Raw genomic sequence first — 13,761 nt, 5'->3', positions numbered from 1 at the left:
ATGTCAAGAGAAAATTAATGTGTTGTGTGCAGCTGAATAGGATGAGTACAGCAGATGCTGCTAACTTGTTGCTTCTTAGTATGCCTGTTAATTATTGCATTAGGTAAAACCAAGGAGTTTTGAGAGTATTTAACTACTAGCCAATGCTGTAGGGATAACATACCTTTGCTGTTTCATATACACTCCCTGTGTGTTTTAATAATAGTCCTAATAATCTAATATGAATGTGTTTGCTAATTTTTTAATGGGATAAGGACTGACCCTGAAGTGTAGCAGTTTTAACTGCCCCAGTGGTAGAATAGTGGAACCCTGTCTGGTGTCCTTTGAATGATCACTTCTGTTGCTCTGTGGGAGAAAAAAAGCACATATAGCTGGTGAACTTCCAATCTGATTGCCGTTATTGATGAAATTCAGAATTCAGCAGAAGCAGAACAGTGTCCAATGGCAGGATATAAGAAATAGCCAGTGCTTTAATTGATTACAGCCTCCCTATTCAGCTCAAGTCAAACATTTCAGTCTTCCCTGAGCTTGATTTAATTTGTTTAAATGTCGTGTGTGGAAGTGGTGGGGGCTGTTGGCTTCTTGACAATCTCTCTGGCATTTGATCAAAGTCGAATGTTGCTCGCTCTCACTGGGGAAAAAGATGAGGAAAAAATGGAATATTGAAAGGTAGGACTGGTACAGAAAATGTTAACATTTACTGTGTAATTACAAAAGTCTCCCCCACCTCCCCTGTGCCGCTTAACCCCAATTTAGATGAGGAAGAAATTTGACATCTGCCAGCTGTGTAGTTCAGAAAAGATGCTCACTATTTCTGCTCAAAGACTGTGGACAGCCCACTAGGCTTTTGACTTCAGTTTCTATCAGAACCAGAAGAATCAAGTGGGAGAGAAAATGATAACCCCAGCTGAACTGCAGAAGATGGAGGGAAGTCTGCCGAACTTTTGCTTACATACAGTTAATTTCCAACTCTCAGCACAGAGAGTGAAAGCTTGAAGCATGGGCTGCTCTCTTAGCAAACTCTTTTGCTGTGTTTTTTCTTCCCACTGAGGTTAGGCAGAAAGCAGCATGGTAACCACTGAGACAACATGTGGGTTGCGTAGCATTTGGGTGAAAGGAAAGGTTAGGGTTAAACTATTTATTTATTTATTTTCTCCACAAGGAAAAGAACACTGATAATTTTTTCATATATGTATATAGACATATATATTATTAAGGAAAAGAATTCTAATAGTTTTTTTCCTTATTGAATAATAATATTGAATATTGAATATTCCGTATTTTTTTTAATTTTCTTATTTTTTTCTTTTTTTAGAAATAAGCCCTAAATACCCACACTGTTATTCTTAGACAATGGTACAGAATAGTTGGCCACATGAGGTCCTGTACTTTTTGGCTCTTGTTGATTCAAAATCAGCTTTCCATTTGAAAGAACAAAACAAAACACAATTGTGTTCTTAAACATTATAAATTCAAAATGATCCTGCCTATTGCAAATCAAATTGAGTTCTTCTCATTTACATACCATACACAAAATCAAGTTAAAAGCCAAAGGCCCAATTACAGTTACTAGAACATAACAATGATTGCACTGACTCAGACTTGACATCCATCTATTTTGCATTAGCTGCCAGACTTGAGTGTATAGGAATCCACAGAAGATCAGGATGTATATGGTATGCTTGCTCTAATACTCTTCAGTCACCAACTATATAATCTTAATCTCCATGTTTTTAGACACCATCAGTGGCTTTCTGTAACATGAATTTGCCAGGTTTTCCCTGAGCCCATATGAGTTTTCAGCACCAATGGTGTCCATTTCACAGAGCCCCTCCATTTTGAAGCTGGGTTCCCCAGGTTTTGTTTGACAGCCCGTACTAGTTGAGACACAAACAATGAATCTTTGCATCTCTTCTTCAAGCTGGTTGAGATTTAGTAAACCGTAATCATATTCAGCTCCTTTCCAAACTGTCAGCTCCTTTCCATACAAGAACAATAATTTCAGTAACTCCTTACACAAACTTTATTTCTTGCCTCTGGTCATGATATGAAGATGTTTCAGTACTGTATTGATCTCTGGTTTTTTTTCTTATCCTGACAGTAACCTTTTGTGATGATAAAAAAAAATACTGTTTCTCCTTCCTTCCTTCCTTCCTTCCTTCCTTCCTTCCTTCCTTCCTTCCTTTCGCTTCCTTTTCCTTCCTTCCTTCCTTCCTTCCTTCCTTCCTTCCTTCCTTCCTTCCTTCCTTCCTTCCTTCCTTCCTTCCCCTTTCCTTCCTTCCTTCCTCTTCCTTCCTTCCTTCCTTCCTTCCTTCCTTCCTTCCTCCTTCCTTCCTTCTTCCTCTCCTTCCTTCCTTTTCCTTCCTTCCTTCCTTCCTTCCTTCCCTTCTTCCTTCTTCCTTCCTTCCCTTTCCTTCCTTCCCTTCCTCCTTCCTCCCTTTCTCCCTCTCCTCCCTCCCTCCCTCATTCCCATCCTTCCCTCCCTCCCTCTCCTGCCCCTCCTACTTCCCTCCCAAGCTCGAGGAACTGTTTTTAACATCAAGATATTGAAAAACTGGAATCTGTGTTTTTTCTCCTGGTAGACAACTGGAAGAACGAGTAGAAGTGCCCACTAGATAGTAGGAAATTTAGAAAGTTAGAATCTGAGTGGTTTATTAAAAGAAGAAATAAGCTGAAGAAAAACCTCATCATGTTCAAATTCATTAATATGCCAAGATGGCCTCAGTGAAAGAATGAGTCAATCAAATGAAATAAAGCTCTTCAGATGTGCACAGGCATTAAATAAGGACATATTGGGATTCTCCAGAGTATCTGCTAAAACATAGCTCCCCTGTGCAAAGCCATGGCTCTGTTCTTTGAAAGATAACCATATAGCCAAATCTCTTATTAAACGGATAAACCTTCAAAGATGAAGACACACCTCTAGGTTGGTCTTGCTGAGCTTATTATTTTCCAATTCCACTCTATGTCCTGGTTCGACATATTTAGTCATGTGAGATGCTTTTCCTGATGTCTGGCCTTCCCCGCCAAGTTTTCAGAATTAGGACCACAGTTGGATGCCTTACAAATAATTTCAGTTTATGAACAGTAGTTCCTCAGAGCCAATCCACAGCAGAGACATGGTAATCTAAAAGATCCTGTTTACTGTAATTTGTTTTTACATGCACTTGTCCAACTTTTTCTAAAAGGTATTGAGAACCTGTCACCCAAAACAAAAGCACCGTGTGCTGTTTGTTAACTGATTCGGCATTTCTGACAAAGTCTGGACCTTATGCAGTGAGGCTGAAATTCAGCTTAGCTGTTCCCAAATACAGCAGTGCTTGGAGTGTACCCAATAGAAGTTGTGCAGATACTTTCCCTGGTTGTTGTTCACAAGCTAATGCTAGTTCTGATACCTACAAAGATGAGAGAGAGAAATAGAGAGCCCAAAGTATCATTAACCTAGATACAGTAGGGCATTTGCTCCTCTACCATGATTCAAGCATCTGGATACCTTCTAAAATGTGATATTGTAAGTGGTGTTAGCTAATACACCTTATTTCAGATCCCCACATCTTATTTTATGTTCTTCTATGGGAGCATTTCAGTCCCAGCAGTTGCCTTTAATGGTGAAAGCAATGACACCAAATGAGAGTCCTGACAGTCTGCTCCTGACAGAGAGCAGCACTGAGTGCTGAATGACGCCACTGTAGCCATGTAATTCAAGGAGCATATTGATGACTTCAGTCTGTCATCCTTGAAATAGTCATAGTGAGGAGAAGAAAGAGGGCTTGAAGTTCATTACAAGAGTATTATAAGCTGTCAAAGTTAACTACTTACAAAACAAACAAACAAACAAAAGAACACCACCATAAAGATCTCAGGAGACTGTACAGTGACTTATAGCTCTCTGAAAGACGGTGCTCATATTTATGATGTGATTTGCATTTGAGAAAGAATTATGTTGTGAGGCAGCCCAGAGAGTTAAAGTATTTCATTAGAGGCCAGTCATTAAGACAGAAAGACCTACATGGAGGGGTGGTTATTAAACATGCATTTGTATTTGCATGGGCTGACACTGGGACATAGAGTTAATTCTAGTAGCTGAAAAAAATAAAAGAACACTAACAAAGCCAGTGCTTTCTTTCCTGGTGGTTCTAAGTTCACTGTAGTGGACATTTGCTAAGGTTGGGATTTTTGCAGGTTTTACGGAGAGGAGTTTTACAAACTGTTTTGCTTTCTTTCTGAGTTTTGCTGCAACTAAGAAAAAACAGAAAAACGACAACTTTATAAACAAAATGTCATCACCGCTTATATTTTTATTGCTGCGGTTCTATTGAATCAAACGTACAAAAGTCCCACAAATAAACTTAAGCATGCCTTTACATTATTCTTAGTTGCTGGTAAGACAAACATTATAATGGTGTGTGGATGTCTTATGACCCCTGGTCATTTGTTGTTTGTGGTGGTGTTTTGTTTGTTTGTTTGTTTTATTGTATACTGTTAGTATTTTATAATGGCATTAACAGTTAATTCTGTGTATAAATTCACTGTAAGAAAACTTGGGCCCAACATCATTAAAGGTGACTTTGGAATTTGAGATCCCCTGTTAATCTAAGGCACAGTGTCCTTGCTGTAATGTCATAAGCCAATAAACATGGCTAGGCATCGTCTCTAAAACAGTGAGCAGTGTAGGAATTTTGACTTGTAAGGAGTCCAGAATGGCTTTAGTTTACTTAAGTCACCTGAATTTCAACAGTTATAAACCATACCTAGTCCTTAACTACATGCATAATCCACGTGACTACTGATGATCCAGAGAAACATCAGTCACTGTCACCTCTTGCAGTAATTGAAGCCCTACTCCATTTTGGCACGCAGATGTTAGAAGGGTGAAATGCAGAAGCCTGAAAAGCTCATGACTCACCAAGAATGAGTAAGGACTGAAATCCAAGATTGGAACAGCAGTGTCGGGTAAAATGCTGCTGGTAAGTTTAGCTTCATTGTCCACTTTGAATATACAGCAAATAATTGAAGCTCTGCCAACTGTAGCACAGTGCTACTGTGTGTCACACAGTGCTTGGCTTTATTTTTAAAGCTCTAGCTTCTGGAGTTGTGTGACTGTGTAAATTCCCCACTTTAGTTTATGTGTCGTCTATTTTTAAAATGGTTTGTGTAATTAGTTGGAGCTCCAATGTCTGAGCGTGTGATCTTTGTCAATATTCTGAATTTATATGAAGTGACCTAAAGAAGTTTTGTTGTTTGTTTTTTATGTGCTTGTTATTATTCACATTGATATTAGTGGTGGAGTCCTCCTGAAAATCTTTTGCAGTCTTTGCACTGCAGGATGTGAAGGTGTCTTGAGGATGCATCCAGTTCAGCAGCATCTGATAAAATAGAGGGAAGGCTGCAGGTTTCTTTTGCATCCCTCTCTGATGAGGAATGACACAGCTGCAGACCTTGATCTCTTGTTTCCACTATGATTCCAGTTACATTAGCACAGCAGTGGGAGAGCATGGAATAAAAACAGCTGAGCTTCAAACTGTTCCAGGAATACCTGAAATAACAGTATTTATTCACCGAAACATTCACATCAGATAATCTAATTAGAAAACTCCATCTCCTCTGTCTTTAGGTTCACAAAAACAATCCTCCAAGGTTAGTGCAGAGTTTTGCCCATCTTGCATCTGTGCAAATGCAAAAAAAAAAATAAAAAATAAAAAAAATAGGGGAGGAATATGCAGCATCGCTTATCTTATTCATGCAGGAATACAGGATGATGATCTCAGATTAAAAGCAGTCTAGAGTGAGAGTTTGACACTGGGTATGATTTCTAAAACTTGTTATTTCTGAAAAAGAGTTTGACTGGGACAGCTCATCAGGGCTGACACCAGAACTGATTTAAGGCTGAAAAACATGAGGCAATGTGTATATGTGTGTTTGTGTCAGAGAGATAGTGAGAGAGCCTCTGGACCTTGAAAGGACAAATAAGTTTTGGTTCCAGTCCCTCTGGAGAGCCCCAGTTTATTTAAAGACTGAAGTGAGCGATGGGATTGCTTAGCTTGTTTTCAACTTCAGAGAGCTGAAAAGAAGTGCTGAAGGAGTAGGATTTCTCTGTGTGTAGCAGTGAGACATATGGAGGGTTTGTGTAATACCTCCTTGAGGGGAAGAGAACAAAACAAGATCGTGATTCTCTGTTCCCTCTTTAGAAAGCCCCTCAGTATAAGACTTCTGCTCCTGGGAAGGCTCCGCCCTCTGATATGCAGCACCAACCACCTTCTTAATAGCAAGTACTTCGTTGTAGCACACACACACAACACCTGGCTTCTTGCCAGGCTGTAATTTGTTTTTGACATCTATCTACTGACTAATGTGACAACCCACACAAGTATTTATTTCCAGGAGGAATGCATAATGAAAGCTGTAGCTCTCCCAACTTCTGAGGAATTGGTTAATGAAAAGGAGGGGGAAAGAGCAGCCTCCCACCCTTCCTCCCAAATGACAGGTTTTTCAAAGCCCGAGCACCAAATTCAACAACTTTGAAGTTGGCCTTTTTTTTTTCTTTTTTTTTCTTTTTTCCCATTTTTTTTTCTTAAGCTACCATTTTTTTATTTTTATTTTTTATTTATTTATTTATTTTTCTCTGCAGTACCTTCAGAGAAGCTGGTATTTGTTCTTCGTTGAGTTTGGGGTATTTGAGGACTTAAAAGAGGTATCTTGCCAGAATGCGAACGGCTGAGAGCTAAGTGAAGGGCTGGATTGTATGCTGCATTGCACACAAATACCACATGCTCCCACACACTCACCCTCCTTTGGGTTCCTACACCTGATTAAAATACAGAAATCCTACAAGAACAAGGCAACTATCAGAAGTTCCAGCCATACCAGAGGGCTGATAGCCCTAGCAAACCTAGCAGCCAAAACTCCAAGTAAGTCAAGTTACAAACCTAGCTGAAGGGTTTAAGAGGAGTAGGAAAGAAGTAGGAGATTTAACTGAAGGGATGACCAAAGGGAATGGGATATGCTGTTTCATGAGTGCCTTATACCGAGTAGGGATGCCTTTTCTGGAAGGTCAAGCTTTACCTGAAAATTAGTTCTTAGTCTCTAATTGGTTGAATGCTATGGTTGTGTTAGGTGAGATGACAGCCTAGATGAACTGAATGATCCTCTGTAGCTTCAGTGTCTGTGAATGGGAATATATTGGGTATTTTTCCCTTTGGCAGTACTGCTGCTGGGTCTTTGCCTGGAAAGTGCCTTGTTAAATCTTCAAAGTCTGGATATCATGCATGTTGCAGGTACCTGGCTGATGTGCTTATAATCTTTTAATTTGCTACTAGTTATTATTATTAAATTAATACATTTGAAAGCAAATTCAGTGGCCAAAAGGTTCTCAAAGCTATCTTATCAAAGAGCAGTGCATCTTACTGAAAGGTTTTAAACACAGTGCCACAGGCAAGCTTCCCCCTGACTCAGCTCCCTATTATGAGTAACTGTAAGTTGAATATAGATTTAGTGTAACTGAAATGGGTTTTATTTACACACCATTAGTTAATATAATAGTGGTTGGTTTTGGGTTTTTTTTGGTTTTTTTTGGTTTTTTTTTTTTTTTTTTTTTTTTAATGAGGCAACCATTTCCTAGGAAAATTTGGCATCCATATGCAAAATCCTGATGGCAAAAGATAACTTTGCTGTTGGTTGTTGGGCTCTGTTCACTTCTGTATTGAACTGTTTTTGTGGGCTGGTAGAGCTACACTGCCTTCTGCGGGTATCAGCATTCTTATGAAGAAAAACAGATTGATCATCTTCTGCAAAAAGAACTTCTGGGTTAGTAGGCAGCTCTTCTCTGTAGCCTAGAGAAATGTAAGTGGCTAGAAGCTAAAGCTAGAAATAAGATGAGGATTTTTAACAGTGAAAGTCATTAAACTAGTAAAGCAGTAGATGCTATTACTTGAAATCCTTAAACTGAGGTTTAACTTTGAGTTCTGGGAAGAAATTGTAAGCTTTGTGCAAGAGCTCTTGAGTTAGGCTGGATAACACTACATGACAGATTAGTTAAATAGTTCTAAGGATTCCTGAATGCATTTCCCTGCACATTTAACAGCATGTAATTGTTTCCAGACCACCATGTGATAACTCTAAGAAATAGCCTGTGGGGTAGTAGCCAGTGCTGGTCCAGAGGAGTTTTGGTGTCCACCTACACCAATGACTTCTGTCAGTTCAACAGATTTTCTGGTAGCCATGCCTTCCTGAATGCATCTAGTTAAGCCATTTGAGGCTGGAACTTGTCTTGCTTGAGGTACTGGTGAACAGTGAATGAGTAATTAATGCCCTGAGCATCTGTTATATTTCCAGGAGTTGATACAAATGTTTATTTACTGGGGCTTGTCCCAGGGAAAGTGGAAGCAGCTCTGGAGTGCAAACGCCGCTGCTTTTCAGGAGCAACACTTTCTCAAAGCAATAATAAGGGCGTGCAGTCCTTTCTCTCATGACCATGTATTTTCAGAGAAAGAAACATAGTGAGAGACCAAGAAAAATAAGAATGTTCCCATTGCTTCCTGTGGTATCTTGTTTTGAAAGCCAGGTGGGGTGGCTGGCAGTGGATACAAGCATTCCCATTCTTGCTGGCAGGCTGTGGTTGAAAGTTTGTTATTGCTCTTGAAAGACTTTTCTGTGTAAGACTGTAATAAATGTACTTCTATTGGCTATCTTTAGAAAGAAACAAAAATAATAATAAAAAAAAAAGAGGTTTCTAATTATAGTTTAGTCAGGATCATGTGAGTACAGATTTTTGTTGCCAGGAGCCAGATTTTTCTTGATTATGTCTTCTTGTGCTCTTTGCCAGAACACCACGTTTGTCCAAATCATTTTGCTCCATCTCTCATGCAGTCGTTGAAGTCCTCATTGGTAAGGTCCCACCCAAGCTTTATTACTCAGCATGGGCAACCTTCCTCATAACCAACTAAATTTCCATATTACATTGCAGCTTCCTGTGGTAGGCCAGAGCTCTCCAAAACAGAAGGGCTTCCAAGCCAGGCTGTGCCAGACGGCACATGCATGCTGCCTGTGTTCTGAAGCGAACACATCTCAGGACCTATTTTGTCCCTGCCTAAGGGAATGCTGGCTGGTGAGCAGCCCATCTGTGTGGGGGGAATCATTGCTGCAGATGCGTGGTGACAGCAGATCCAAACTGGAGGTGGCAGGACTGTTTGTGTCAGAGGATGAGATGTGCACCGTCATGGCTGGATCCTAGTCACCAGTCTGGATCCTGAGCCCCTGGGCAGCTGATGTGCATATCCAAATTACCTGTTCCATGTGTCATGATGCCATGTTTGTCAGGATCAAAAGCCTGATTTTGTTTTCCCCTGTAGTCCATAAGCCACATTGAAGTTTTAGATGTGTTTCTGCACCAGTGCAAGTTGGAGCATGTGTTGCTGAAGCACTATCTAGAATAAGCAGTTGTTCTGGACAGATTTTCTTGCCCTATTTTCCTTCAGCTCCTGCATGAGTATCACTGCAAGTCCTATTACATTCACAGGCTGGGTGTTAATCAGCAAACCCTTTTAGGGAATCACTCATGTTGTTTTGAACAGGCAGACAAGTCTCTCATATAAGAACATATGCAACCTGATTTAATATATGTGTCATCCTTTGCTCATCCACACCCTCTCCATATAAGCAATCAACTAATAAACTTGTATCCTGTTGAGTTTTTGAATAGAAATGCTGATAAACTCTTAAGTGCAGCAATGCTAATGGATATGCTGAAATAATAAATAGGAGGAGATTCAGTCATGCTCATCACTAAAATACTTAGGAGCCTCATTTTCTTTCCGGCTCGGAAAAGTTTCCATTTACAGATTACTTTTCCCGTTTATAGATTTAGCCACTGCTGAATTCAGCAATCTTTGCCTCTTGCTACTTTGTCGGCTCTCACATTAAGAAAGAATCTCTGAAGTCGTGCTTCTTCCTGAAACCTTTGGTTAAAAACATTGAATGCATTTCCCTTCAGCCTCACATAGCACTGCATTCCAGCATATTGTGCTTTTGGTTCCTGGAAAGAATGCTGTCCAAAATTCTGAGGTTTGAATGCCTTTCCCTTAATGTCCCACTTCTTGAAAACAGGTCTTTCCTTGTCTACTCTTTCCCTTTCCACACAAATGTGAGTTGTTTTTTTTAAATCATTTTTAATGAGTTATTTTTCTGATGGCTTCACTTCTTCTGGTTTGTTTTTGATTTCTCGTGTCAACATAAGACTTGGGGTGGCGTTTATTAGGTCTTGTCTGTAGGGGGATGTTGGTGCGTATTAGGCTTAGGTGTGAATATGGAGTACACTTTCTGTTTTGAAAAGGTTGTCTGTAGGAAGAAATTGTTAGTAAAATTACTAAATAAGATTTTATAGTCAAGAGATTTATATTCTTTAAATGGTTGTTGGGGATATGGAGCATATTCCCTAGCAAGCTGTAAATGCTCAAAGACAGTTCAGATTTTAGATCTGAATGACTTGACAGAGACCTATAATCCTCCAAGGGTTCAAAGGGTAATTTACTCACAGTGTCCATGCAGTCTTTAGCCTCTCTGCTGAGTCTGCCTATTAGTGTTGGTTATATTGTAGGCAGCTGTCTGTTGGAAACTGAGCTGTTTCCACACAGGCTGCCAGACATCCAGCTGAAGAAAGTGAGCACTGATTACTGCTGGAAGCAACTTGTTGGTCTAGTGGTGAAAGGCATGTGGCTTTTTCTTTAGCACCTTTAGCCAAGGTGTACTGTCCTAATGAGCAATTCTGCGTGCACTGCATGCTTTCTTTTATTCTTCAGTCCCTTCTTTGCTATTTCCCAGTTCTCTCACAGCTGTTTCTAATGTTACCAGTGCTCATAGCTTCCCAAACACCATGCCAGCTTTTCCCTTCTGCTTCCTGCAGCTGGAGCATGAGGTGCAGAGGATAACTGTTCTGGGTTAAAACCTGAAGTATTTCTTCACTAGGCTAGCTCTAATTAGTAGGAGCTTCTGCTACTGCATGGCTACCTGAGTGTTAGTGCAGATACACAGGAAGAAGATGAAGAAGCTAGGAGATGGCTTCCTTTGGAATCACTGCCACTTAATATTGGTTAAACACAGCCTGTTCCTCTTAGCTCCTGAAGAAGGCAGTCATTACTGGGCTTTATTTTACTTTTCCACAATTCCCTTAAAGTTGTTCAGAAAAATAAAGGAGTTAAAACGGGTGAGAGCAGGAGTAGTGTGATGTGAGGCTTTGCAACCATTGTACTGATGGAGAACTGGGCAGAGAGCTATTTCTTCTATGTGCAGTGTCGTTAGCATTCTCACTTCCTGCTCAGCTGGAATCCACTGCAATGAGCAAAGCTTCATTTTGTCCCTTATATGCTCCATTCCTTTTCTACATCACATCTTTGCAATTCACACAACTGCAGGCTAATCTGATCCCAGGAGGGAGGGTTACACCCGAGATGATTTTGGGGCTTGGGAACTGCAACAAGGCCTTCCTTTTTCTTTCCCACTTAGGGCTTGACCTGTATTTGAACTCAGCTCTCTAGGGGCTGCTGCATAAACCTACATAGAACTCTATGGAGTGTCCTAACCCTTGCCGCCTGCTCTGAGGAGATGTAAAGCGCTCCACTCTTTCAGAAGAAAAGGAGAGCTCAAATGGAAATGAAAAGAAAAAAAAAAAGAAGAAGAAGAAAAAGAGGGTGCACTGAAGAACTGGAGATCAGTTTGTTACTGACCAGCTTGGGAGTTTTTTTGTGTGTGTTTGGCTTCTTTGCACAATGGCTTTTATCAGAAGAAAAGCTATCAGGCATGATAAATGTTCCAGGCAGACGATCCGAGTGGCTGATTGAGGCAGAGTTTGTAATAAGTTGCACTGATGTTTTGTGCTCTGCAGCACACAATGGGAAATAAGTCCAGAAGGTTGTTGTTTATTCTTATCCTCAAATGTAGGAAAGTTGTGAAAAAGTTTGCAAAGATTCTTGTATTCTTTTCTTGCTTTTTGTGCCCTTGAATCCTAAGTACACGCACAGATCTGTGTCACTGTATAGTTCCCTATATAACTCTTGCAATTCAAATATCTAAGTGCTTTCCATTGCCATGGCACAAAAATCAACATACAAAATGTCTTTCTTTCTCACATCTCTGTTTGTGGGAGCAGTTTAGGAACTAGTTCAGACACTCTCAACTGCAGACTAACGTTGACATTTTCCAGATAATCTTCATTTTATCTATGTGTTGTATAATCATCTCTCTTTATTTGTGAAGGCAAATGCAGAGTTACTGTGTAGTGCGTCCTTGCTTTCTCCTTACCCATTGTGTTCGTGTCCTATTGTTTTGAAGTGGGTCTGGCCTGCTCTTTCTTGTTCTCTCTTCTAAAAGTTCCATTTTATTTACTGCCATTGGCATGATTTGCATTATTTATTGCTCGTTACTGTCTCTTTGGCCTCTGGAATAATGGTTGCGAAGGGTCTTAGTTTCATCACAGGATCTATGCGGTTCTTCATTAGCAGCCTCTTTGTCTCTTTTTAATATTCTTTCTCAACACTGCAGCCGCGTACCTTTCTTTCTCTTCAAACATTATCATTTGCATTTCCATTAAGTTAGAGTGAAAGCATATAATTCCCTTGTTTCTTAAACTTACCCAATATTTTCAACATCTGATAATATATTTGTACAATTCATTCTAAATACTTCTTTTCATGCATTCTCAGAAGTCTTATTAAAAGAAAAATATTACATGCTGCATCCCCCTCCTATTATGACTAATCAATTGCCCATATCTACTCAAGAGATACTATTTATGATTCTCAAACTGGAAAAGTTTGCTTTTGATTTTTCAGATGTATAAATTCATACAACAGATTTTTTTTTATTTTTTTATTATTATTTTTTTTTTTTAATCAGACTGGTGGGATTACAGAGGGGAAGTTAATTTATTTATTTTTTAATCTGTCTAAACCACCCTTGTCCCTAGAGGAACTAGGTCATGGTACTTTCCCTATTAAAAAAGTAGAGCGCTGCACAGTGGTCTGAGCAAATGACAGATGACTGAGGGCTTGGAGTTTCTAATTTCCAGTATCCTCCACTTCTGTTAACATTCAATCAGGTGATCTCCATTCAGATGGCTTTGAAAATTACCTTCTGGTTTTGATAACCTGTTGTCTAACAGTCTGCCTATTTTAACACCCATGTCTTGGAAAAAAAAAAACAACTCACTGCTGCCTCAAAATGTGCAGCATCCCCGTGCCTCACCATTCATCTGTAAGGCTGGGTAAATGGGTGAATGGGGCAGGGCAGCTTGGTTATTTGTGCCACAAATGGAGTGGTGCAGCCCAAACAAAGATGAAGGGTAGAGTGAGGGTGTTGTCTTGATGACTGAAGTTTTGAGTTTATGACATCAATTTTCAGTTTCCAGATTTGACCTGGCAAGTTGTGTCATGTGTCTGTCTTGCTTCAGTTTTGACTCTTGCGGCTTTCTTCCAGGGTGCACTCTGAGCTGCTGCCTCTGAAAGGATTTGTTGGAGCAGAGGGGTTTCTATGAATGATGTCACACTGCTCATAGATCATGGGAAAGGACAGAGAAAGGCATTGAGACTGTCATCCTTTTATACTGAGCTGTGTCAGAAAGTAGAAGGCCTTGGCAATGAAAGTCCATTGGCAATGAAAGTCCATTGTCAATCTTCCAATTTACACCTGCGAAGCACCTTTATGATCCCTCATCATTTTCTCTCATAGTTTCTCATCTTGACAATTTATTTTAAGTGTTTTTATCTTACCAAT

Source organism: Coturnix japonica, chromosome 1 (assembly GCF_001577835.2).
Source record: "Coturnix japonica isolate 7356 chromosome 1, Coturnix japonica 2.1, whole genome shotgun sequence".
NCBI classification, from domain to species: domain Eukaryota; kingdom Metazoa; phylum Chordata; class Aves; order Galliformes; family Phasianidae; genus Coturnix; species Coturnix japonica.
The sequence above is the reverse complement of the archived record's forward strand: the minus strand, read 5'-3'. Positions refer to the sequence as shown.